Here is a 25568-nt window from a genome sequence, read left to right as displayed (position 1 = left end):
TCTCTGTTTCATATTTCCATTCAAAGTTTATGAGAAGGAATTACATCCGTCCTCCTTAGTTCTTTCATACAGGAGCATCCTCCTCTAGTTTTAACCCTCACTTGACGGATTCACAAAAACCAAGGTTTGTGACACAGTATATTAACTAGACTGCACTATGCTCTCATAGCCTGGCTACATCTGTGTCTCAAAGGTCTCCTGCTGTGTGGGCTGGAGGAAGTATTCCCAGAAAAAAGATGGTTATGGCTCTATGGGTCGACCTAAAAAAGTCGACAGACACAAGGTCAACATAGGAAAAACCTCAACACTGACAAACGATTGACGCGGTAAAGGTCGACACAGCAAAATGTCGACGTGAGTTTTTTTTTAATTCTTTTATGTTGTTTTCTCCGTAAAATGACTATGAACCCAATTACTGCACAGTGTCCCCTTGCATCGTTCGCTTCGCTCACCATGCTGCGGGCAAGGTGCCTCGCTACGCTACCGCAGCGCTCAGCACAGGTTACTATTCACAATCGTAGTCCACATCAATAGTAAAGTATGAAAAAGTTCAAAATGAAAAAAAAAATTGTAAAAAAACTCATGTCGGCATTGTCATGTGTTGACCATTGACATGTTGACCTTTTGTCAATGTCGACTTTTGTCCATGACGACCTAATGCATATCGACCAATAGTGGACGACCTACTGACCGTCGACCTTAGTACTGTCAACCTACCATCCGGATACCGAGAAAGCTAAATAACATGCAAACTGGATTCTGTTTGCACAAGGCACTATGCAGTAAGGAATAATAATAAAAAAACAGAATCATAGGCACTGAAGTCTGTTTTATATTATAGATGTGATCACTGGTTCCTTGAAAACAATGAAACAGGTTCTTCCGATAGGTGTCAGGATAGGACAGCTCTTCCTATTTCTGGCTGCTGAGCTTCCAACGTACGTCTGTCAGAGAGAGAAGCAGTGATTCCTCAAGTGGATCTCAGCCACTTTGAAGGACTGTCTCTAAACCTTGTTTAGGAGGAACTGGGGCTCTTGAACTAAAAGGGGTAGACACTCTACATCAGTGGTATATGTAGTAAGAAGAGGTGTGGTATAGAAGAACTCAAGTAATTAGACAGTCATTATGTCAACCCCATAAGGTCGACATGCATTAGTTTGATAGGGTCAAAAGGTCAACATGTGCTTGACAGGTACAAAAGGTGGTACTGATAATGCAGAGAAATTTGAAATTAATAAAGGATAAGTAAATTAAATAAACATCCTGATGATGTGATATCACCACCACCCAGTGAATTAAGAGTATTGAGACCCTTGTAATAGGTTAAATTAACCAATAGAGTGGATCTCCCTACATATAGCAATCCTTGTTAGGTCGTCAAAGACCCTACTGTGTGCTAACACATGGTAGTGGAAGTGTCCTACATGAATGCATCATACATGAATGCATCAATGATATGGGTCCAACGGAAAATAAAGTATATCAGAAATCATTTATAATTCCGTTCAGTTTCTACTGCCTACCTGTGTGCCATGGGGAAGTGAACAAATGTATGAGAGCACTGAGAATGGAGCACATCTCTGAAAGGAAATAGATGAGACAATTTAGGGGGTAATTCCAAGTTGATTGCAGCAGGAAATTTTTTAGCAGTTGGGCAAAACCATGTGCACTGCAGGGGAGGCAGATGTAACATGTGCAGAGAGAGTTAGATTTGGGTGGGTTATTTTGTTTCTGTGCAGGGTAAATACTGGCTGCTTTATTTTTACACTGCAATTTAGATTGCAGATTGAACACACCCCATCCAAATCTAACTCTCTCTGCAAATGTTATATCTGCCCCCCTGCAGTGCACATGGTTTTGCCCAACTGCTAAAAAATTTCCTGCTGCGATCAACTTGGAATTACCCCCTTAATCTGATTTTGTTTGAGTATACCCCTGGTGACCCCTGTTGGCATAACCAGCGCAGGGGAAACTGGAGACCCTCTTGCAATGAGAGTTAAATAGAAAAGATAAGTTGAAGGACAAAGGGTCTATTTACTATGCCTTGGACGGAGATAAAGTGGACAGAGATAAAGTACCAGCCAACCAGTTCCTAACTATCATTTTTTAAACGCAGCCTGTGACATGTAAGTTAGGAGCTGATTGGCTGGTACTTTATCTCCGTCCACTTTATCTCAATCCAAGGCTTAGTAAATAGACCCCATAGTTTTAGGTCCCAAACAGTATAGAAGATGGTAAATGCTAAAGGCAGGAGAAAAACACAGTATGTGATTGAGCGTGTTGTGATCTAAATTGTCACATAGGCTCAGTGTATCACTGCCAAGCTGTGGTGAGATAAATAAGCATGAGTCACACAGGGTTGCAATAGCTGTGAGATCAGGTAGTTTAGAATCAAACTGGTTCCTCTACCTACAGCACCTGGTATTCCCAGGGGGTCTCTCATCCAAGTACTGACCAGGCTCAACACTACATAGCTTCCAAGGTCAGACGAAATTGGGCATATCCAGTATGGTATGGCTGTAGAAGTGTGAGTGCAATCCAATAAAGGCGCAAAACTGTGCTATCCTGAACAAATGTAACCCACTCACTCAGCACAATAGATGTTTTCACAGGTAATGGTGCAAAATTAATAAATCAGAGGAAAAATGATCACCTCATTAAAAAAAATGCATAAATACATTAGATAAAGGTATAAATGTGCAAAACAGTGCTATCCTGAACAAATGCAACCCACACACTGAGCACAATAGGTGTTATCACAGGTAATGGTGCATTCTGAGTATATAACTTCTAATAGGCATTGAGCCAAAATAATCACTCATTATACAAAATTTGGATAAATACATAAGTTACCAGGAGCTGTGCTACAGGTCGGTCCATGCACTGGACACGTGTTTAGCCAGGGAATGGCTTGTTCACCAGGTACCAATTTGATGAATCAATCTGCACGGCCCAGAGCAGCAATATATTGAGCGATGGCCATTGCCCATGCTGGTAATACCAGTAGCTAGTCTGAAGGTTGACAGGGATCATTAATGTTCATATGGTTGACATCACAAAGTTGACATCAGAGCACTGACATGGTTCAAAATGTCAACAGGCATGATGTCAACACCATTAATCGACATCTGAAATGTGAAATGTTGATAGTTTGAAGATGCCGACAGTTAGGGTTAGGCTGCAGGGGGCAGTTAATGTCATGCTGCAGGGGTAGGTTAGGGTTAGGCTGCGAGCGTGGGGGAAGAGGTTACGGTTATGCACCAGGGGGAGGGTTAGGGATTAGGTTTAGGGATAGGAGGAGAAACACTCACCAAAACACTACAAAATCAGAGGTTCGCGCTGGAAGTGACTGTCACATGGCCGCAGGAAAAGGACGCTGGAGCTGCCGCTGTCGTCGAGGTAAGGTAAGAAGCCACTAGACCACCACAGATGGTTTGTTGACAGTTCATCATGTCAATATATCTTTCGGGTAGACGTAACGAAGGTCAACAGTTCAACCCTGTCAAGATTTTTATGTCTACAAGTCATACCACACCCGTAACACCTGTTCAGGTGCAAATCCTCAGGCGTGTGCTGACCGAATGCCTCAGTCTCATAAGCTGCACAAAGAGGATCCAGCTCCTTCCTACAGCGCACATGCTTGGAAGACAGTTTTGAATAAGCGTAGTGCGTGTATGTGTATATATATTGTAACACTGTAGGGGTGCAAGGTGCCTTTTCCTGGGGAATATGGCAGGACGCAGCAGCTGAGGAACAACACAAGTCCAGTTTCTGGTACAACTGACCCCGGCCAGTTTTATTGAAACAGAAAATAAAACAAACCCCAAAATAAAAATACCTTGCCTGTCCGGCACTAACTAAACATAAGATGTTCCTAACTGTCACTAAACAAAACACAGAGTTCTTCAGTACATACTGTATAGCTTACTTGCATCAGAAAGCGTGTCTCTCACACACAGATCCTGCAGCCTTCCCAGGCAGTCTGCCCATACTAATCAGGTTAGAAGCACTATATCACTCTTACACAGCTGAAACCCTGATTAGCCCTCTGTGAGGCCAAAGACCCGAACTGGGCCCAATGTCTAGAACTCGCCTTATCTCTCTCTCAGAGCCTTTACCCAGCTTTTACAGCAAACTGAAAAGGTTCAGACAAAACAAAAAGCATTTTTCCTAGAAGTTAACATTTTCTAAAACATGTAAGACAAGAACCTGGGACAAATATACCTGCCCTCAAACACTATCCCAGTGTTCTTGTCACATATCCCCCTCCCCTGTTTCGACCTAGGGGCCGGAACACTTGTAGCCCCCAAACAGAAGATGCGAGACAATGCATCTGCGTTGGCCAATTGTGTTCCCGGTCTATGTTCGACAGTAAACTTTAAGTCCTGCAACGCTAGAAACCATCTAGTTACACGAGCATTCTTGCCTCTATTTACATACATCCATTTTAAAGGGGCATGGTCTGTCACTAGTCTGAATTGTCTACCCAAGAGGTAATATCTCAAGGTATCTAGTGCCCACTTAATGGCCAAAGCCTCCTTTTCCACAATGGCATACCTTTTTTCATGCTCATTGAGTTTCCTACTCAAATAAATGATAGGGTGTTCGTCCCCATCTCTGGTTTGGGACAGCACAGCACCTATCCCTACCTCTGAGGCATCTGTCTGTACCACAAATTCTTTTGAAAAATCTGGTGTTATCAACACCGGTTGTGAACACAAAGCCACTTTTAACGCTTGGAACGCCTTTTCTGCATCAGGGTTCCATTTCACCACATTTGACTGCTTCCCTTTGGTAAGGTCTGACAACGGCACCGCTGTGGTCGCAAAATTAGGAATAAACCGTCTATAGTACCCAGTAATTCCCAAAAAAGCCCTTACCTGTTTTTTATTCACTGGACGAGGCCAGTTTTGAATAGCATCAACTTTATTCAATTGGGGCCTAATCAGACCTCTGCCTATGGTGAAGCCCAAGTATTTGACCTCCTCCATTGCGAGGCAGCACTTCTTTGGGTTAGCAGTTAACCCTGCCTCTCTGATTGAGTCCAGTACTGCTTGTACTTTAACCAAATGTGACCCCCAGTCTGTACTGTGAATTACCACATCATCCAAATAGGCAGCTGCATATTTTCTATGGGGCCTCAAAATTTTATCCATCGCCCGTTGAAAGGTTGCTGGAGCCCCATGCAACCCAAAGGGTAACATCTTATACTGGTACAGCCCCTCCGGAACCGAAAAGGCTGTTTTTTCTTTGGCGCTATCAGATAAAGGTATTTGCCAGTAACCTTTGGTCAGGTCCAATGTGGTGAGAAACCTGGCTGTTCCCAGCCTTTCTACAAGCTCGTCCACACGGGGCATGGGGTATGCGTCAAACTTGGACACCTCATTTAACTTACGAAAGTCATTACAGAAGCGTATGCTACCGTCGGGCTTCGGGATGAGCACTATGGGACTGGACCACTCACTGTTAGACTCCTCTATGACTCCAAGTTCTAACATGGTTTTAACTTCCTTAGAAATAGCTTCTCGCTGAGCTTCAGGAATCCTATATGGCTTTAAATGAACCCTGACCCCTGGTTCTGTGACAATGTCATGTTTTATTATGGTCGTTCGGCCAGGCAGCTCTGAAAATACCTCCCTATTTTGGATGAGAAATTCTTTAACCTGATTGTTCTGATCAGCTGATAATGTCTCTGACCCCTTCACTGCGGGAAGCAACCGGGGTGAAGACACCGAAGGGCAAGGCTCCGCTGACAGAGACAACCTATCTTTCCAGGGTTTGATTAAGTTAACATGGTAGATCTGTTCGGGTTTTCTCTTTCCCGGCTGGTATACTTTGTAATTAACCTCATTCACTTTTTCCCTAATCTCAAATGGACCCTGCCATTTAGCTAGGAATTTGCTTTCCACAGTGGGTACCAAAACAAGAACTCTATCTCCAGGAGCAAATTCCCGTATCTTGGCACTCCGGTTATAGACCCTCTGTTGAGCACTTTGGGCCTGTTCCATGTGCTCTCTGACAACAGGTACCACGGCTGCAATCCTATCCTGCATTTGTGTTACATGCTCAATAACGCTTCTATAAGGAGTGGGCTGTCCTTCCCACGTCTCTTTGGCAACATCCAACAGCCCTCTGGGGTGTCTACCATACAACAAATCAAATGGAGAAAACCCCATAGAGGACTGAGGAACTTCTCTGATGGCCATTAACAAGTAGGGCAACAAACAATCCCAGTTTTTCCCATCTCTCTCAACAACCTTTTTTAACATACTTTTTAATGTTTTATTAAACCTTTCCACCAACCCGTCAGTTTGGGGATGGTAGATGGACGTCCTGAGGTGAGTGACCTTAAATAACTTGCACAATTCTTTCATGATCCTTGACATAAATGGAGTACCTTGGTCAGTCAAAATTTCTTTTGGTATTCCCACTCTACTAAATACCTGCACCAGCTCCCTAGCTATCGCCTTGGTTGTGATAGTGCGTAAAGGGACAGCCTCAGGATATCGAGTGGCATAGTCCATAATTACCAAGATATACTGATGGCCCCGAGCAGACTTTAACAAGGGCCCCACGAGATCCATGGCTATTCTGTCAAACGGGACCTCTATAATAGGCATGGGAACTAGTGGGCTCCTGAAATGGGGTCTAGGGGCATGATACTGGCACTCAGGACAGGAAGAACAATATTCAGACACTTCTTTATAAACCCCTGGCCAAAAGAACCTTTGTAAAACTCTTTCAGTGGTTTTTTCTGCCCCTAAATGTCCTGCGGTAACGTGACTGTGAGCTAAATCTAGTACCGTTCTCCGATAAGGCTGGGGAACTACCAGCTGTTCCACCACATCCTCACCCCTTTTGACAATGTGGTACAAGAGCTCATTACAGATGGCCATGTGGGGATACGTAACCCTGTCACCTGGTACCACAGGTTCCCCATTAACAATCTTAACATTCTCTCTAGCCTTTATTAAGGTAGGATCCTTTAACTGTTCAGACGCAAACAGATCCTTCTTTACCTCCAGGTCAGGCACGCTTTCAGTTCTAACTACTATGTCTCTGTTCCCGGCAAGAGGGTCCTCACTGGACTCCCCATCTGTCACTTCCCCAGCCAAACTAGCAAAAGGCAAAGGGCCAGAAAGTTCCGAAGACCCACGTACATCCATAAAATCACCGGTATTATCAACTGGCTTTTTACTTCTCACATCTGTTGATAACCGTGATTCCCACAGTTTCCAAAAATGAGGAAAATCCCTCCCTATTATGGCCTCATGCACCAAGGTAGGGACCAGTCCCACTTTAACCATTGCTGACCCACAACAAGTTTCTATATTCACCTCAGCAGTGGCATAATGTTGGGTATCCCCATGTATGCAAGTTACCCCAATAGGTATTTGCTGGACCTTTAAGGGGTTCACTAACCCAGCTTTCACGAGGGTAACTAAACTTCCTGAATCTAGCAAGGCCTCTACCCGGTTACCTTCTAAGAACACATCACACATTTGTTTTTCCAGCTCAGGTGAAGGTACCACAGTACAGGCTAACCTAGCAAAGAAAGATATTCTGCGACATTCAAAAGCAGCATCACATTGCATGGGTTCTTGCGTGACTGGGCAATTGGCAATAACATGACCTGGCATACCACACCTAAAACATTTAACCACACGATTATCAACCCATTTGGGCAGCATAGACCGTTCTAGCCCCATTGGCCTGTTTCCAGGGCCAGTGTTTACAGTCTCTCCAGCCTTGCGTTCTCTTAACCGCCCAGCAACGTTTTCCCACGGAACAGTCTTACCAGTCTTTACTGAAGGGCGCTGTCGAGGATCTATGGGTTGCTGGGTGGTCATCAGTAGTTCCTCTGCTGCCAAATACCTCTCTACCATGTCCACTAATTGGTCAGCAGTACCCGGGTTTCCATGGCTCACCCACTTGCGCAGGACCATGGGCAAAGATCTCAAGTAGCGGTCCATGACGACTCTTTCCACCATCTGGGGACCAGTTAATGTCTCTGGCTGTAGCCATTTTTTTGTTAGCTGAATAAGGTCGTGCATCTGGGAGCGCGGAGGCTTCTCCATGGCGTACAGCCAACGGTGCACCCGTTGTGCTCGTACTGACAGCGTGACTCCCAGGCGGGTCAGGATCTCAGTCTTTAGTTTATCATAGTCCCGAGCCTCAGCAGGGCTTAAATCAAAGTAAGCTTTTTGGGGCTCACCTGACAGGAAAGGTGCCAGCAGACTGGCCCACTGTGCTTTCGGCCAGTTCTCACGCTCGGCAGTCCTTTCAAACGTGGTCAGATAGGCCTCCACATCATCAGCCTCTGTCATTTTCTGCAGGAAGTGACTGGCTCGTATAGAACTAGAACTGGTTGGAGCACTGACGGCCACATCTCCAACCCGAGCTGCAAGTCTCTGCACCACTTCTGCTAAGGCCTCTCTATCCTGACGCTGTTGCCTGTAAAGTTCATCAACAACTGCCTGCTGTTGTCTCTTATTTTCCTCCTTTGCCACCTGCTGTTGTCTCTTATTTTCCTCCATTGCCACCTGCTGCTGTCTGTTGGCCTCCTGCTGTAGTCTCCAATTTTCCTCCATTGCCACCTGCTGCTGTCGGTTGGCCTCCTGCTGAGCCGCTGTAGCTTGCAGCAAGGCTTTAAGCAGATCCTCCATGTCAACAGATTTTTCAGGCGGCTTTGCAGCTGCTTTCACTTATGCGCAGAACGGCCTGCTCGCATTCTCCACCAAGTTGTAACACTGTAGGGGTGCAAGGTGCCTTTTCCTGGGGAATATGGCAGGACGCAGCAGCTGAGGAACAACACAAGTCCAGTTTCTGGTACAACTGACCCCGGCCAGTTTTATTGAAACAGAAAATAAAACAAACCCCAAAATAAAAATACCTTGCCTGTCCGGCACTAACTAAACATAAGATGTTCCTAACTGTCACTAAACAAAACACAGAGTTCTTCAGTACATACTGTATAGCTTACTTGCATCAGAAAGCGTGTCTCTCACACACAGATCCTGCAGCCTTCCCAGGCAGTCTGCCCATACTAATCAGGTTAGAAGCACTATATCACTCTTACACAGCTGAAACCCTGATTAGCCCTCTGTGAGGCCAAAGACCCGAACTGGGCCCAATGTCTAGAACTCGCCTTATCTCTCTCTCAGAGCCTTTACCCAGCTTTTACAGCAAACTGAAAAGGTTCAGACAAAACAAAAAGCATTTTTCCTAGAAGTTAACATTTTCTAAAACATGTAAGACAAGAACCTGGGACAAATATACCTGCCCTCAAACACTATCCCAGTGTTCTTGTCACAATATATATATATATATATATATATATATATAACATCCACTGCAGGGAATTCCTCAACAGGCTCCAGCAGAAAACAAAACCAGCACACCGCCTAATGAATTCAACTCTTATTTCATTCCAGTATAAGTAAAAAGACATCATAACATCACAGCAGCACATGGGTAAAGTGAGTAGCAGCACATATACTTATCGGGTCATCCCAACAACTGTTCTGTTCCTTCATCAGGGGGCAGCTTAATCCATAAAGTGCCACTGAGCCCGCAAGGGGACTCTTTGCGCTTGCCCCGCTGCAGGCATACTGATAATCAGGATGCTGTTGATGCTGATCCCCTCCCAGGCCACACTATAAAAGTCCACTTGTCCCATTGCCCATGACTGAGGTCCCATTTGAGAGAATCGTTATGGATTTGATAGGACTTCTATTGAAGTTTACCTGGGGTCATCAATATATATTATTTACAATGGATTATGCTACCAAATACCCTGAAGTGATAACTTTGCACAATATGTCAACAAATACGATTGTTAGAGAACTTATCAGAGTACCCGGTTTATGTAAAAAATCATGACAGAATTGTGCCGCCTGTTTAAGGTTACTCAGCTAAAGACCTTTGTGTATCATCCTCAGACCGATGGTTTGGTAGAGAGATTAATAAAAGTTTAAAGAATATGCTTAAAAAGCTGGTAGATAAGGATGGGAAACATTGGGACTATTTATTACCTTACCTGTTGCTGGGTTCTCTTTTGACTTACTATATGGGAGACACCCAAGGGGGTTGCTGGATATTGCAAAGGAGACATGGGAGGGGCAACCCAGCCCTTATAAAATGGTTAATGAACAGTTGCAGGAGAGAATAGCTGCTGTGGTGCTGAGAGTAAGAGAGCACTTGAAGCAGGCACAACAGACACAACAAAAGGTGTACAATCATAATGCCCAAGTATACACCTTTGCTCTTGGGGAGTGCTTATATTGGTTCCCACAGTAGAAAGTACATTTTTGCCAAAATGGCAAGGACCTTTGAAATAGTGGAAAAAGTGGTTGTGTTTAATTATAAAGTATACCAGCCTAGCATAAGAAAACCTGAACAGATCTACCATGTTAATCTTGTAAAACCTTGGAAGGACAATGTGGCTCTGTCAGCAACCACGGTCCTTCCAGTTACCTCAGTACCTTTGGTTTTGACAATAGCCAAAACCCTCTTAAATAGTCAACATAATAATCTCTTAAGAATTAGAGATTTGTTTTCTCAGGTACGACAGTAAAATAACAGTCATTGGGGGTAATTCTGAGTTGATCGCAGCAGGAATTTTGTTAGCAATTGGGCAAAACCATGTGCACTGCAGGTGTGGCTGATATAACATGTGCAGAAAGAGTTAGATTTGGGTGGGTTATTTTGTTTCTGTGCAGGGTAAATACTGGCTGCTTTATTTTTACACTGCAATTTAGATTGCAGATTGAACACACCACACCCAAATCTAACTCTCTCTGCACATGTTAAATCTGCCTCCCTGCAATGCACATGGTTTTGCCCAACTGCTAACAAAGTTCCTGCTGCGATCAACTCAGAATTACCCCCATTAAACATGACATTATCAATGAACCAGAGGTTAAGGTTGACCTACAGTAAAGCCTTATAGAAGCTCGATGAAGGTGGTTTCTAAAGAAATGTAAAAAAATGTTGGAGCTAGATATAATTGAAGAGTCAAATAGTGAGTGGTCAAGTCTCATTGTGCTCATACCAAAACCTGACAGGACATTTCCGTAAATTAAATAGTGTGTCTATGCCTACCCAATGCATCATGTGGATGAACTTATTGAATGGTTGGGAACAGCACAATACTTAACCACTTTAGACTTAACCAAAGGGTACTGGCAGTAAGTGAAAAAGAAAAGATGGCGTGTTTCAATACAAGATATTGCCACTAGGGTTACATGGCGCACCCACAACCTTTCAAAGGATGATGGATAGAATTCTGAGGTCCTATACATAGTATGCTGCTGCTTATTGCTTAATGTAGTAATCTATTGTCTAACTTGACCAGGGTTCAAGCAATTATGGACTCCATCCATGAGGCAAAATTAACAGCTAACCCAAAAAAGTGTTGTTTAGAGGTGGAAGAAGTGAAGTATTTGGGGTATACCATAGGCCGTGGATTGATAAAAACCCAACTCAACAAGATTAAGGTAATACAGAAGTGGCCTTGACCTTTAAATAAGATGCAGGTGAGAGCCTTTTTGGGAATTATTTACAGAAGCTTTGTACTCAATGTTGCCACCATTGCTGTCCCGTTAACTGACCTTACTAAGGGTAAGGTTAGTTCTGGTTAATTGGAATCCAGATGCAAAACAAAGCTTTTCAGGCGTTGAAGGTAGCATTGTGCACCCAACCAGTGTTGTTGACGCCTGATTTTAAAAGCAAATTTGTGGTGTCAGATGTAGGGATAGACAATGTCCTGTCTCAGAACAAAGATGGGGAATGCTTATTTATCTGAATAGAGAACTGAATGTACATGAGAGGAACTGTGCCATTGTTGAAAAAGAAGCGTTGGCAATAGAAACTCTCAGGTACTATCTCTGGGCTAGAAAGTTCAGATTAATTACTGACCATGCTCCATTAAAATGGATGTCTGTAAATAAAGATAGTAATGTAAGAATAACAGTATGGTTCTTGGCATTACAAAGGTTTACATTTTTAGTGGAACATAGGCCTGGAACACAAATAACTTATGCAGATTTGCTGTCTCGTATCTGCTGTTTAGTGTTTGCAAGTGTTTCTCCCAACGGTTCGAAACAGTAGGGGAGATTTGTGATAAAAGCAATGGAATTGTGTTTGAGGGCAGGTATACAGTATATGCCCAAGGTTTCTGTCCTATGAGTTGAAAACCCCAGAAATGTGTTTGAATATGGCTTGGTAAGAGCTATTTCAGCTTCTGTAAAAGCTGTATAAGGGTTCCTGAGGTTATGGGTGGAGAGTAAAGGAGGGCTCCATCCATTAGGACCAGCATGGGTCTTTAGGGCCTGTGGTCTAAGAGAAGACTAACCAGTGCTAATACCTCCTTGGGTGTGGTAAAAGCCTGTCAGTCTGGACAGGAAGTTGCTCATTGCCTGGGAAGCAAGCTGCTGGCATGCAGAGAAACACCATTACTGCCTGAAGTGAGTGATGTATTGAACTGCTGTGTTTGTGCGTTAGATAGTAGGTCCTTCTCATACATAGGGAAACTTTATGTCTAGTCAGTGCAGGACAGGCTAGGATTTATGTTTATTTTTTACATTTGCTGCATGATAGCTGATGCTGACAGCAATAGAGGCCAGCACATTGTCAGTGTACTCATTATCTAGTTTCCTCTGGGACTCCCCCCGTACCCGGCCATCCTCAGGCCCTTTACTACCAACAGTCCGTTTCACCTTATCAAATTGATGATAGCTTTATCATCTTCGACCCTATCACTCATATACAGTTCCCTAGCGGATCAACCCTACTTTCCCTCTGGGGAGCGGCCATCGCTCTTTTCACTTTTGTAGTCGCCATAATATTCTTTTCTTTTAGACATTACACCATTACACACTTCCCCTATTTTGCTAGCCTACAAGATCACTACTGTCTTCACATAGGGTCTTCTATCAATTCCTACAAATCCACCACTTCTATCAATCACGGCCTAAACCTCTTTTCTCTATATTCAGTTCTCCTGTAGAGTTGCTATGCTGTCACTCACAAACTACTAGTGTCTCGTCTCTTCTATTTATCAGTTGCTACGTCCCTTTTAACAACCCCAAAAAGCGTTCCATGAGTAGCCACAGGAGCTAGATGTGGTCAAGACCCTATCTCCCTGAGGAATAGTCTAAAATCCAAAAGGCGGTGGCTAAAAGTTCTACAGTATCTCTGAGCGTTTGAGAGAAAATGCTTATACCTGTAAATTCTACTTTCACTGGTACCTAGTTCCCACACAATTTAATTTAATCTATCTAGTTTCTACAGACCAAAGCTTGCATAATTGTCTTCAGAGGGATACCATGCTGCACACTGTCAGCATCCGGGTGTTAACGGCGCGCTGGGTCCGCGGGGCTGGCTTCACAGGCGGCTTGTGGGCAGCGGCGGAGGAGGGCTGCCGCGCCGGGTCTATGGGCGGCAGTAGCGGCGGTGAGGGGGTTCGCTCGTGGCGGTGGGACACCGCTGCAGCAGGTCTCTCTTGCAGGGTTGGGTGCTAGGAGACCAGGGGCAGTGAGCTGTGTAGCTATGCAGAAAGGTCTGCATTTCTGGGCGCCGCTATGTTGGAGACCAAGTTTGAGGCATAGTTTTGGCTTCCTGTTTCTTCCACCCAATCCAGTGAGAGTTCTCCCTATAAAAGGGGGCTGCTTTATGACAGGGAGGCCAGTGCTTCAAGTTACAACCCTGTTGTAGGTGTTTAAGCCCTGTGCTCCCAGGATTCTTGCCGTGTTCTGGTTCCTCCTAACTCTGCTTAGCCGTGTCTCAGTTGCTGCTGCAGCCCTGCCGTTACTAAACTACTGGTGCCTGTGGAAGCGCTCCTGGAAACCCCGGTCCAGTAAGAGCCAAAGGGCACGGACGAACTACAGTTCTTTCCTCTTAGTCACGTTCTCAAGAACTACTACCCACTGACTCATTGCTCCGCCTACGTTCTTTATTGATCCCTGTCCCATGAGAAGGAACTATATCCAGCCCCCACGTCTTCTTCATCCGCAGACAACTACTTCCTTGGGCAAGTCTCAGCTGCTGGATCCTCAAAACCAGCCGAGCGTGACAGTAAGCACTGGCCCCATGGATCCGACGGGTGATCAGGCCTCAGGAGGTGATTCTACCGTGGATATTTGGTCCCGTTTGAGTAAGCAGGAGGCCACACAATCTCAAATTGTACAGTATATGCAAAATATGTCTGACCGCCTCGATTCCCTCTGTGTTGCCATATCGGCCCCTCAAGTTGTTATGGCCGCTCCTTCATTAGCACCTCCGGCTCCACCTCCTCCTGCGCCAATTCCACTTCCACACTTGCATTTGCTATCACCCAGTAAGTTCGATGGAAATCCAAAACTATGTTGCGGGTTTCTTAACCAGTGCGAAATTCAGTTTGAACTCCAGTCGGCCAATTTCCCTTCAGCACGAACCAAAATAGCCTACATAATTTCTCTGCTCTCTGGGCAAGCGTTGGAATGGGCTTCACCTTTATGGGAGAGAGCGGATCCCATGCTTTCTAATTATTCAGACTTCGTGGCCACTTTTCAAAGAATCTTTGCCGAATCGGGCAGGACCTCTGCCGCCTCTTTGTAGATCATGCGCCTACGTCAGGGCGCACGTACGGTTAGCCAGTACGTAATCCAGTTCCAGACTCTCTCCTCAGAATTAAACTGGAATGAAGAGGCCCTCATTACGGCTTTCTGGAATGGCCTCTCCGAGAAGATCAAGGACGATCTAGCCACGCAGGATGTACCAGACAAATTAGACAAGTTAATCTCCTTGTGTAATAAATTAGACCTGAGGTACAGAGAACATTGTCTGGAGTGATCACGGTCAGATCGACCGAAGCCCCGAGTCGTCCCATCCCCGAGACAGCCATCCCCGACAACCGAAGAACCCATGCAGATCAATCGTTCCCATCTCTCCAACGAAGAACACCAGAGGCGGCGACAAGGGAACTTATGCATGTATTGCGGGGTGTCCGATCATTTTGTTAGATCCTGTAGTCAGTGTCCGGGAAATGCCTGCTCCTAACTTATGCTGGAAAGGTTAAGTTAGGAGAATCCTCAGAATTACCTGCCAAGAAAGAGTCTGTTTTGTTAACCCATCTGGAGCTCCCTTCTTCCACTCTTCTCATCCCTGCACTACATGATTCCAGAGCCGCCGAGAATTTCATTACCTCAGCTCTGGTTAAACGATCTGGAATTCAAACGGTCCGTTTGGATCGTACTATTTCTATTACTGCGGTGGATGGAAGTTATATTCCAGAGGGAATTATATCTTTTCGTACTATTCCTCTCAAGATGAAGATCAGAGTTCTTCATTCAGAAAACATATCTTTCCTTGTAATTCCTAAAGCCTCTCACGAACTGATTCTAGGTTTCCCGTGGCTGACTAAACACAATCCTCACATAGACTGGCAAACTATGGATGTTCTCTCTTGGGGAAGAGACTGCTTTCGGAATTGTTTGCTCACAGTAAGATCCCTCTGTTCCTCCAGCTCCTCTAGTCTTCCTGCGGAATATCAGGCCTACCAAGATATCTTCAGCAAACACGGAGCAGACACATTGCCTCCACATCGAACCTGGGACTGTCCCATTGATCTGGTATCAGGCAAAACTCCTCCCCGGGGTCGAACTTACCCTCTCCCTGAGACACAAGCAATGTCAGAGTATATCTGGGAGAATTTGGATAAAGGCTTCATCCGGGCCTCCACCTCTCCGGCTGGGGCAGGATTTTTCTTTGTCAAGAAGGAGGATGGGGGGTTGCGGCCCTGCATTGACTACAGGTCTCAATGAGATAACTATTAAGAACTGGTATCCGTTGCCCCTGATTCCAGAACTATTTGATCGAGTTAAGGGGGCTATGTTTTTTTCCAAGTTGGACTTGCGAGGGGCCTACAATCTAATACGCATCCGTCCAGGAGAGGAGTGGAAGACAGCGTTTAATACTGGAGACGGGCATTACGAATATCTGGTAATGCCCTTCGGCCTGTGTAATGCCCCAGCTGTCTTTCAGGAATTCGTCAATGATATTTTCAGAGATCTCCTTTATGTTTGCTTGGTGGTGTATTTGGATGACATCCTCATCTTTTCCAGGGATCTGAAGACCAATCATGAACAGGTCAAAGAAGTTTTAACACGTTTAATAAGGAATCAGTTATTCTGCAAACTAGAGAAATGTACCTTCGAAGTATCCTTAATTCCATTTCTCAGTTACATCCTCTCGGGGCAGAAGTTACAGATGGATCACGCTAAAGTCCAGGCGATCCAGGATTGGTCGCTTCCTGCTACCCTTAAGGGGGTTCAGCGTTTTCTGGGATTCGCCAACTTCTACCGGAGATTTGTTAAAAAGTACTCATCTGTCATAGCTCCCATTACCGCATTAACCAGAAAAGGAGCAGATCCTGCCAAGTGGTCCCCGGAGTCTTTAGAAGCCTTTTCTTCTCTAAAGGAAGCCTTCATGACCGCCCCTGTCCTGCGTCAACCTGATCTCAATCGACCATTCCAGGTTGAGGTTGATGCCTCCACTGTAGGAGTAGGAGCAGTATTGTCTCAGCTCTTCGAGGACAAGAAAGTCCATCCCTGTGCATTCTTTTCACGAAGATTTTCCCCCGCTGAACAGAATTACGCTATTGGAGAGCAAGAACTATTGGCGATTAAGTTAGCATTTGAGGAGTGGAGGTATCTGCTGGAGGGAGCCCAACATCCAATATCTGTAATCACGGATCACAAGAACCTTCTATACTTACAATCAGCCCGATGTCTAAACCCCCGCCAAGCAAGATGGGCCCACTTCTTTACCCGTTTTAACTTTAAACTCAGTTACCGACCAGATTCCCTCAACAAAAAGGCAGATGCACTCTCTCGGTCCCTAAGTTCTGAAGAACCCTCTGATCGTTCAAAAGAACAGTTTATCTTGGAGTCCACCTCTTTCTCAGCAACTAATACTTCCCCACTTCCTCCTCCTGGGAAAATTTTTGTTGCCCCGAATCTACGCAAGAAACTTCTTACATGGGCTCACTCCTCCTCCTTCATGGGCCATGCGGTGTTCATAAAACGTTCAAGTTCATTCAGCGCTCCTACTGGTGGCCTCATCTCAGGACTGATGTTCAGGAATTCGTGGCTGCTTGTCCGAAGTGTGCCCAACATAAAATCCCCAGAAGTCCTCCAGCCGGGTTAATCCATCCGTTACCTGTGCCGCAAAGACCATGGACACATATCTCTATGGACTTTATTACCAATTTACCTGCGTCTGGCAGACTAAATACTGTGTGGGTCATAGTTGACCGGTTCTCTAAAATGGCACACTTCGTTCCCCTGGCTAGTCTTCCATCCGCATCCCAGTTAGCAAAATTGTTCATAGCAGGGATCTTCCGACTCCATGGTCTACCGTAGGAGATCGTATCTGATAGAGGTCCTCAGTTTGTGGCCATGTTTTGGAGATCCCTATGTTCTGCTCTCGGTATGAAACTGAATTTCTCCTCAGGATATCATCCCCAAACAGATGGTCAAACAGATAGAGTGAACCAGGACCTGGAGACATTTCTACGTTTATTCATGTCTTCCTCTCAGGACGACCGGCTGGATTTTCTCCCATTTGCATAATTTGCCCATAACAATCTCTATCATTCTGCTACAAAATCTTCCCCATTTTTCATAAATTATGGTTATCATCCGAAAGTTCCTGACTTCCAACTTCTACCTACGCTCGAGGTTCCTGCCGCAGAATCAGCACTTCGGCAATTTACCAAGACTTGGAGACAAGTTCACAAGGCCTTGCTTAAGACATCCAAGAGGTATAAGACCTATGCTGATCTGAAGCGAAAAGCGGTACCAAGCCTTAAGGTGGAAGATCGGGTTTGGGTTTCCACACGTAACCTAAGGTTGAGGGTACCTACTAAAAAGTTTGCTCCCAGATTTATTGGGCCCTACCCAATTGAAAAAAGTATTAAATCCTGTGGCTTACAAGGTGAAGTTGCCTCCGCATTTAAGAATCCCTAATGCATTTCATATTTCTCTTTTAAAACCGTTGGTACTTAATCGATTCAGAGCTGCTCTGCCTAAATCTCCCAAGATCCAATCAGCACAAGGAGACGAATTTGAGATACACAAGATCCTCGACTCCAGCAGACGATATGGTCGCCTCCAGTACCTTGTTGATTGGAAAGGATATGGACCTGAAGAAAGGTCTTGGGTAGGAGCAGAAGATGTCCATGCTTCAAGACTTCTTCGGACATTTCATGCCAAGTTTCCAGCTAAACCATATAGGTGTCCGGAGTCCACCCGCAAAGGGATATGGGGTACTGTCAGCATCCGGAATCTTACCGGCACGCTGGGTCCGCGGGGCTGGCTTCACAGGCAGCTTGTGGGCAGCAGCGGAGGAGGGCTGCCGCGCCGGGTCCGTGGGCGGCAGTAGCGGCAGTGAGGGGGTTCGCTCATGGCGGCGGGATGCCGCTGCAGCGGGTCTCTCTTGCCGGGATGGTTGCTAGGAGACCAGGGGCAGTGAGCTGTGTGGCTATGCAGAAAGGTCTGCATTTCTGGGTGCCGCTATGTTGGAGACCAAGTTTGAGGCATAGTTTTGGCTTCCTGTTTCTTCCAGCCAATCCAGGGAGAGTTCTCCCTATAAAAGGGGGCTGGTTTATGACAGGGATGCCAGTGCTTCAAGTTACAACCCTGTTGTAGGTGCTTTAGCCCTGTGCTCCCAGGATTCTTGCCGTGTTCTGGTTCCTCCTAACTCTGCTTAGCCGTGTCTCAGTTGCTGCTGCAGCCCTGCCGTTCCTAACCTACTGCTGCCTGTGGAAGCGCTCCTGGAAACCCCAGTCCAGTAAGAGCCATAGGGCACGGACGGTTCCGGGCTTCCTGCCTCGTTTCCCAATCCACAGTCCGCAGATCTTTGTCTCCAGCCACGTCTTCAACCCACCATCCACAGTCCGCAATTCATTATCTACAGTCTCGTTTACCAAGCCAGTCCGCAGATCTTTGTCTCCAGCCACATCTTCAAACCACCATCCACAGTCCGCAGGTCATTATCTACAGTCTCATCTTCCAAGCCACAGTCCGCAGTTCTTTGTCTCCAGCCACGTCTGTAAACCACCATCCACAGTCCGCAGTTAATTATCTACAGCTTCATCTTTTCAAGCCACAATGCGCAGTTCTTTGTCTTCAAAACCTCGTCTTCAAGTTAACGTTCACGAACTACAGTTCTTTCCTCTTAGTCACGTTTCCAAGAACTACTACCCACTGACTCATTGCTCCGCCTACGTTCTTTATTGATCCCTGTCCCATGAGAAGGAACTATATCTAGCCCCCACGTCTTCTTCATCCGCAGACAACTACTTCCTTGGGCAAGTCTCAGCTGCCGGATGCTCAAAACCAGCCGAGCGTGACACACACTTGGTTGTCTTGTCCACATATACAGCCCTAGTGGTCGGCAGTCCACAATCTCATCAGATCAATTACTTGGGTTCAGATACCTAACACTCCGCTGTATTCACTACTATCCTGACTATTTCTTAGATTTCTTGCCCAACACAGAAATTAATTAAACATATATTAATTTCAGCAAAATGTCACATTGCCACTTGCTGAAAATCGACCACACACCCCTCCATCTCAGCTACCATTAATGCTATGTAGACTAAGTATCATATGGGGAGGGGAGAATTTATTCAATCCTGCATGATACCTCAGCCAATATCATAAAAGTCTAGAGACCTTGGACAGACTATTATGAGGCCGAAACCCCTTTGACCACCATATAACCTTACTTCACTATATTACTGATTACATCTTGAAGGCGGTACGCACCGGTTGACACCACTCCAATCCACCTGTTCTCTCGCCTCTGCTTTCTCTCTCCTTCTATTCCTCCTCACTAATTGCCCCCTGCATTATAAAGTTTGCTAGGATACATTTTGTTAATTTGTCTCTGACTTTTGTGATCCTAAGAGCGATTAATTATCACGAATCTCCTAATTGTTAGGTCTTTCCTAGGCAGCTTATTTATGCTCAGTTTGTTACTTTTTATTTTATTTGTACGTGATTATGTTTTTTTGCATTATGTAATTCTCTGAGAAACCTTCATATAAACAGATTTAAAAATAAAAAAAATAGCTTAGGCTATATGTACCACATATCCTGGACCAGTGTATTCCTATTTGGACTGCTGTAACAAAGTGTATCCATCTACCCCAGGACACAGCATCCTTATCCCAATCTGCTCATTGTACATACCAGTGTTATTAACGACAGTATGTACTCGATAAGTGTCAGGATGTATCACATCGTGGATGTGATGCTAAGTACATCCCGTGTTAAATCTGATCCCAGAAGGGGATTAAGGCTATAGTTCCAGACAACAGTGAACTAGAAATAAAAGTAATCTGCAGCTCCTATCTTCGTGCTATCTAACTGCAGGCACTAAACAAAAAAACTGAATTGCTAGAGGAGGTGGGCGTATTAGAAGGGAGGAGTACAGCTCCAATAGTTAACTATTTAGTGCCTTACTCCTCTGCCTCACCATTAAACCCAGAGTTGCAGTATCCCCCAGATAGCACATAAGAGGAATCAGAGATTTCTCCAGCTGCATCTTCAGTTTCTCTTAATAACAAACTGTGATGACCAGTTATTATGTGATGAAAAGCTGAGCTTTTCAACGATTGTCTAATTACACATAGTGGTTATTGAGTCCTGCAACACAATCCGTTCACACTCAGAGAGATTCTGTATTTTATTTAGATCTTGCTCATGCACTGCACTAGGAGCCATTCCGTATAGTTTCAGCACTAGCCTGATGAGATACAGATGGGATAGAGCTTGCCAGAGTTATCGGGACAGCTCTCTAGCGACTCTCAATACACGGCTGTGCGCCAAGACATCCTTCATCATTGCAATAAGTGCAGGATGTCTCTTAGTGCAGAGATACAGTAAGTTGCATGATGATACATTTCCCTCATTTTTCCAATATCGGCTGACACTAGTAACAGACAACGGTCATTTGAGCTAATGATTGACTCTTTCCAACATATATTGTTATATGGAGTAATGCTTCAGAAACTTGCTTTTCATTTCTCCAAGTGTGTCAGCACTATCAGAATTTGCTTTATATAGCGCACATGTAAACCTCTACTACTATGGGCCAGATGCATCATCGCTTGGAAAGTGATAAAATGGAGAGTGAAAAAGCACCAGCCAATCAGGTCCTAACTGCCATGCACAGGCTGTGTTTGAAAAATGGCAGTTAGGAGCTGATTGGCTGGTACTTTTTCACTCTCCATTTTATCACTTTCCAAGCGATGATGCATCTAGCCCTATATGTTTAATTTTTAAAGAAGCTAATTACAAGATACATTACAGTTTGTTTGTAAATCCCAGGAAATCCCCAACATTATGGGTTTGAGTTGTAGGTAAAAGGGTTGGTGGCAAGGGCGTCGGAACGGGGGGGTGGAAGCTCGCTCCCTCCAAAACATGACAGAGGCGCCATCCAGTCCACCCGGACCCGCACACCTGTGCAGCCTCAGCTTCAGCGCTGCCCGCGCTGTATTAGCTGCGGGGAGTCCAGCACTGCTACTATAAATTTACACAGCGGGCAGCGCTGAAGCTGCCTTCCCCATGCGCTACATCCCCACCTCGTTTCCTGCAGTGTCTGAGCGCAGGCCTCCCGCCAACTCTGAGCCGACGGTCACTGCCCTCAACGTGTGCCGGCCTCCAGGAACCAAAGCTCAGTCGCCCCCAGCCACTGGCCCCAGGTGTGTGTACCACTCACCACACAGTGCCTGACAGCCAGGGGAGGGCCGGTATGAGGATTCTGTTTACTGCTCAGGCCATTCCCTGCGCACCCATATCTGTACCCCAACATCCCCCCTCTCTGTGTGCCCCAATACCTCCACCTTTTTCTGTGCCTCAACACTTCCCCTCTTCCTGTGACCCAACAGCTCCCCCAACTCCCTGTGCCCCAACACCTCCCCTCTCTCCCTGTGCTCCCATATCCTGCCCCCACTGTGCCCCATCACCTCATTCCCATGCCCCAATAACCCCCCATCCTCACCCCCCCCCCCTCCGTTACCTCAGGTGCACCCCCTATCCCCTGTATACCTGCACCCAGCGGCGGATTCGGGCACCGGAATGCCGGGACAGTCCAGCAGCCGTGCTCCCCCCACGCTTTGGCCGGTTCATATATATATATACGCGGCTGCTGCTGCCATGATCAGAGCTTCTGCGAATGCGCAGAAGCACATGCAAGCAGGAACCTGTGGCAATGAAGCGTGCTGCTGGAGACACACAAGCCCGACCCATGGCAATGAAGTGTGCTGCCCGAGCCACGGAATTAAAGCCGGAGCCTCAGCAATGAAGAGTGCTGCCGTCAACGTAAATGACCAGGGGCAGCCAGGGCACTGACTGAGTGGCCAGGCGTCCAGAGCCGTCCAAGCCATGTAATTGCACGGGGTCATTCTGGAGCCATACAGCCATTGGGCACAAGGAACCAACAGCCTGCAGGAAATGGAAGTGCAACCTTGTCCTCAGACAGAAGCATGCGTACAGGTTAGTGCCGGTGACTCCTTGCTCATCTGTGTCTTAAGGTGTGTACACACGGTGAGATTTTTTTCTTACGATTTTGACTATATAGTCAAAATCGTAAGAAAAGTTTGTGCAGACTTTCACCTCGCGATCCTGATGCGATGCGCGGTCCCACGCGGTCGGCATCGCAAGCCTAGATAGACTGTGCAGGCAAGTAAATTTTGACTATCTCATAGAAATGATAGTCAAAATTGACAGCCAAAATCGCACATAGTCATTATCGCAAGCACAGTCATTATGTGCTTGCGATACCGACCTAGACCCTATCGCACAGTGAGAATCGAGGTTAGCCTGAATCTCACCGTGTATATGCACCTTGACTCTACAGTGTGGGCTGGGTGCCAGGGAGAGTTGCAGTATCAGGAAAGTTATTCCCAGTGGCGGATTGGCATGCCGGGACGCCTGATCGGATTCTGTTTGGCCGGTCTGGTCATCCCCTAATTGGCTGCCCGCTTCCCCCATACAGGCTGCCAGCCACGAACGGGAGAGCGTTCACTGAAAGCTTCTGCGCATGTACAGAATCTCAGTGAAGCACTTTGAAAATTGCTGCCGTCTGAGCTTCTGCGCATGCGCAGCAACCCCACCTCCCCATAATGCATAGTATTTTGAGCCGTCAGTCACTACTGATAGCTCCGCCTCCCTTACAGCCGCATCACGTGTTCCGCCTCCCCTCCAGCCCGGGCCGTCACAGCAAGTAAACTGCACAATGGACTCGTGGCTGCTGCAGCTAGCATGCAAAGCAGGAGCTAGCAACCAGCAAATTCTGACTGCGTCACACACCAGTTGTGTGACAGTCAGTAAGTACTGTACAACAAACTGGTGCAATATGTATAATAACTAACTGGTGCAATATGTATAATGTGCTCTATCTGGTGCAATGTGTGTAATGTGCTCTATCTGGTGCAGTGTGTATAAAGTGCTCTGCCTGGTGCAATGTGTATAACGTGCTCTGCCTGGTGCAATGTGTATAACGTGCTCTGCCTGGCTCAAAGTGTATAACGTGCTCTGCCTGGCGCAAAGTGTATAACGTGCTCTGCCTGGCGCAAAGTGTATAACGTGCTCTACCTGGTGCAATGTGTATAATGTGCTTTACCTAGAGCAATGTGTATAATGTGCTCTGCCGTGTGCAATATGTATATAATGTGCTTTACCTGGTGCAATGTGTATAATGTGCTCTGCCTGGCGCAAAGTGTACAACGTGCTCTTCCTGGTGCAATGTGTATAATGTACTTTACCTGGTGCAATGTGTAATAATGTGCTCTGCCTGGCGCAAAGTGTATAACGTGCTCTGCCTGGCGCAAAGTGTATAACGTGCTCTGCCTGGTGCAAAGTGTATAACGTGCTCTGCCTGGCGCAAAGTGTATAACGTGCTCTGCCTGGTGCAAAGAGTATAACGTGCTCTACCTGGTGCAATGTGTATAATGTGCTTTACCTGGTGCAATGTGTATAATGTGCTCTGCCTGGCGCAAAGTGTATAACGTGCTCTGCCTGGTGCAATGTGTACAGTATAATGTGCTTTAACTGGCGTAAAGTGTATACGTGCTCTGCCCGGCGCAAAGTGTATAACGTGTTCTGCCTGGTGCAAAGTGTATACCGTGCTCTACCTGGCGCAATATGTATAACATGCTCTACCTGGCGCAGTGTGTATAGGAGGTTCTACCTGGTGCAATGTGTATAAGCGGCACTACTGTGTGATGTAATGTGAATTGGCACTATTATGTGGCCACGCCCTTCCCCATGAAGCCACGCACCTAAAATTTTGCAGAGCGCCTGCTGCGCGCACTTTACATATGTACCTATACTCAGGCCTTCTGAGCAGTAATCCCGCCCACTTGACAGACTCAACCCCCCCCCCCCCCCCCCCCATCCTTCCCCATAGACCCCACCGCTATTAGGGCTGCTTCCATAAATTTCCCGGGCTGGTTTTCGATCCCAATCCACCCCTGCCTGCACCCCCATATTCTGTGGCCCTTCTGCATCGGGGCGCATCACCCTACCCCCCTGGGGCAGCCATGAAGCTGACCGACAACGTGCTGCACAGCTTCCAGGTGGCAAAGGTTTTCCGCGAGAACTCCAATAAGATCAACTGCTTTGACTTCAGTCCTGGTGGGGAGACAGTCATTTCCAGCTGCGACGACGACTTCATCATGCTGTACGACTGCCAGGAGGGCAAGCCCAAGAGGATGCTGTACAGCAAGAAGTACTGTGTGGATCTCATCCGATACACACATGCAGCAAATACCGTGGTTTATAGCTCCAACAAAATTGATGATACCATCCGGTACCTCTCTCTTCATGATAATAACTATAGCCATTATTTCCCAGGCCACAATAAAAGGGCCGTTGCGTTATCTATGTCTCCGGTGGACGATGTGTTTATTTCTGGGTCCTGGGATAAAACTATCCGCCTGTGGAACCTCCAGTCTCCCAACTGTCAGGGTCTGATGCACTTACAGGTGAAGATAGTGTGCTCATTTAGTCCAAGGGGTCTTATTTTTGCTGCAGGAGTTAATTCCGAGCCGGTGAATCTGTATGATCTTCGCTCTTTTGAAAAGGGTCCGTTTGCCACCTTTAAGATGAACTATGACCGCACCTACGAATGGACGTCACTCAAATTTAGCAACGATGGAAAATGAATTCTTATCTCTACCAATGGCGGCTTCCTGAGGCTGGTTGATGCATTTAAAGGGGCCATGCTACACACCTTTGGGGGTTATAACAACAGTAAAACGGTCACACTAGAAGCTTCTTTCACCCCGGATTCTCAGTTCATTATGATCAAGTCGGAAGATGGCAAGATCCATGTATGGAATGGAGAGAGCGGCATGAAAGTGACCATACTGGATGGCAAGCACAGCTTACTCATCACCTGCTTACAGTTCAATCCCAAGTTCATGACCTTTGCATTGCATTAAGGAAGCAGTAGGGAGATGAGCAATGAGGAGGAGGCACTTAACCAGCAGATGTGTATAATGAGCTCTACCA

The 25568-nt window shown here is 46.1% G+C and overlaps 1 protein-coding gene and 2 pseudogenes across 1 annotated transcript in view; 1 reads left to right on the top strand and 2 right to left on the bottom strand.

Annotated features, from left to right (window-relative positions):
- Window positions 1-25568, bottom strand: part of SLC22A3 (solute carrier family 22 member 3) — a 429357-nt gene that overhangs the window by 187664 nt on the left and 216125 nt on the right. The gene's annotated exons all lie outside the window — the stretch shown is intronic.
- On the bottom strand, window positions 2407-2525 carry LOC134912219 (5S ribosomal RNA; annotated as a pseudogene).
- On the top strand, window positions 24596-25498 carry LOC134909346 (WD repeat-containing protein 82-like; annotated as a pseudogene).

Source organism: Pseudophryne corroboree, chromosome 4, assembly GCF_028390025.1.
Source record: "Pseudophryne corroboree isolate aPseCor3 chromosome 4, aPseCor3.hap2, whole genome shotgun sequence".
NCBI classification, from domain to species: Eukaryota; Metazoa; Chordata; class Amphibia; order Anura; family Myobatrachidae; genus Pseudophryne; species Pseudophryne corroboree.
This window is presented reverse-complemented; position numbering and strand designations above follow the sequence as displayed.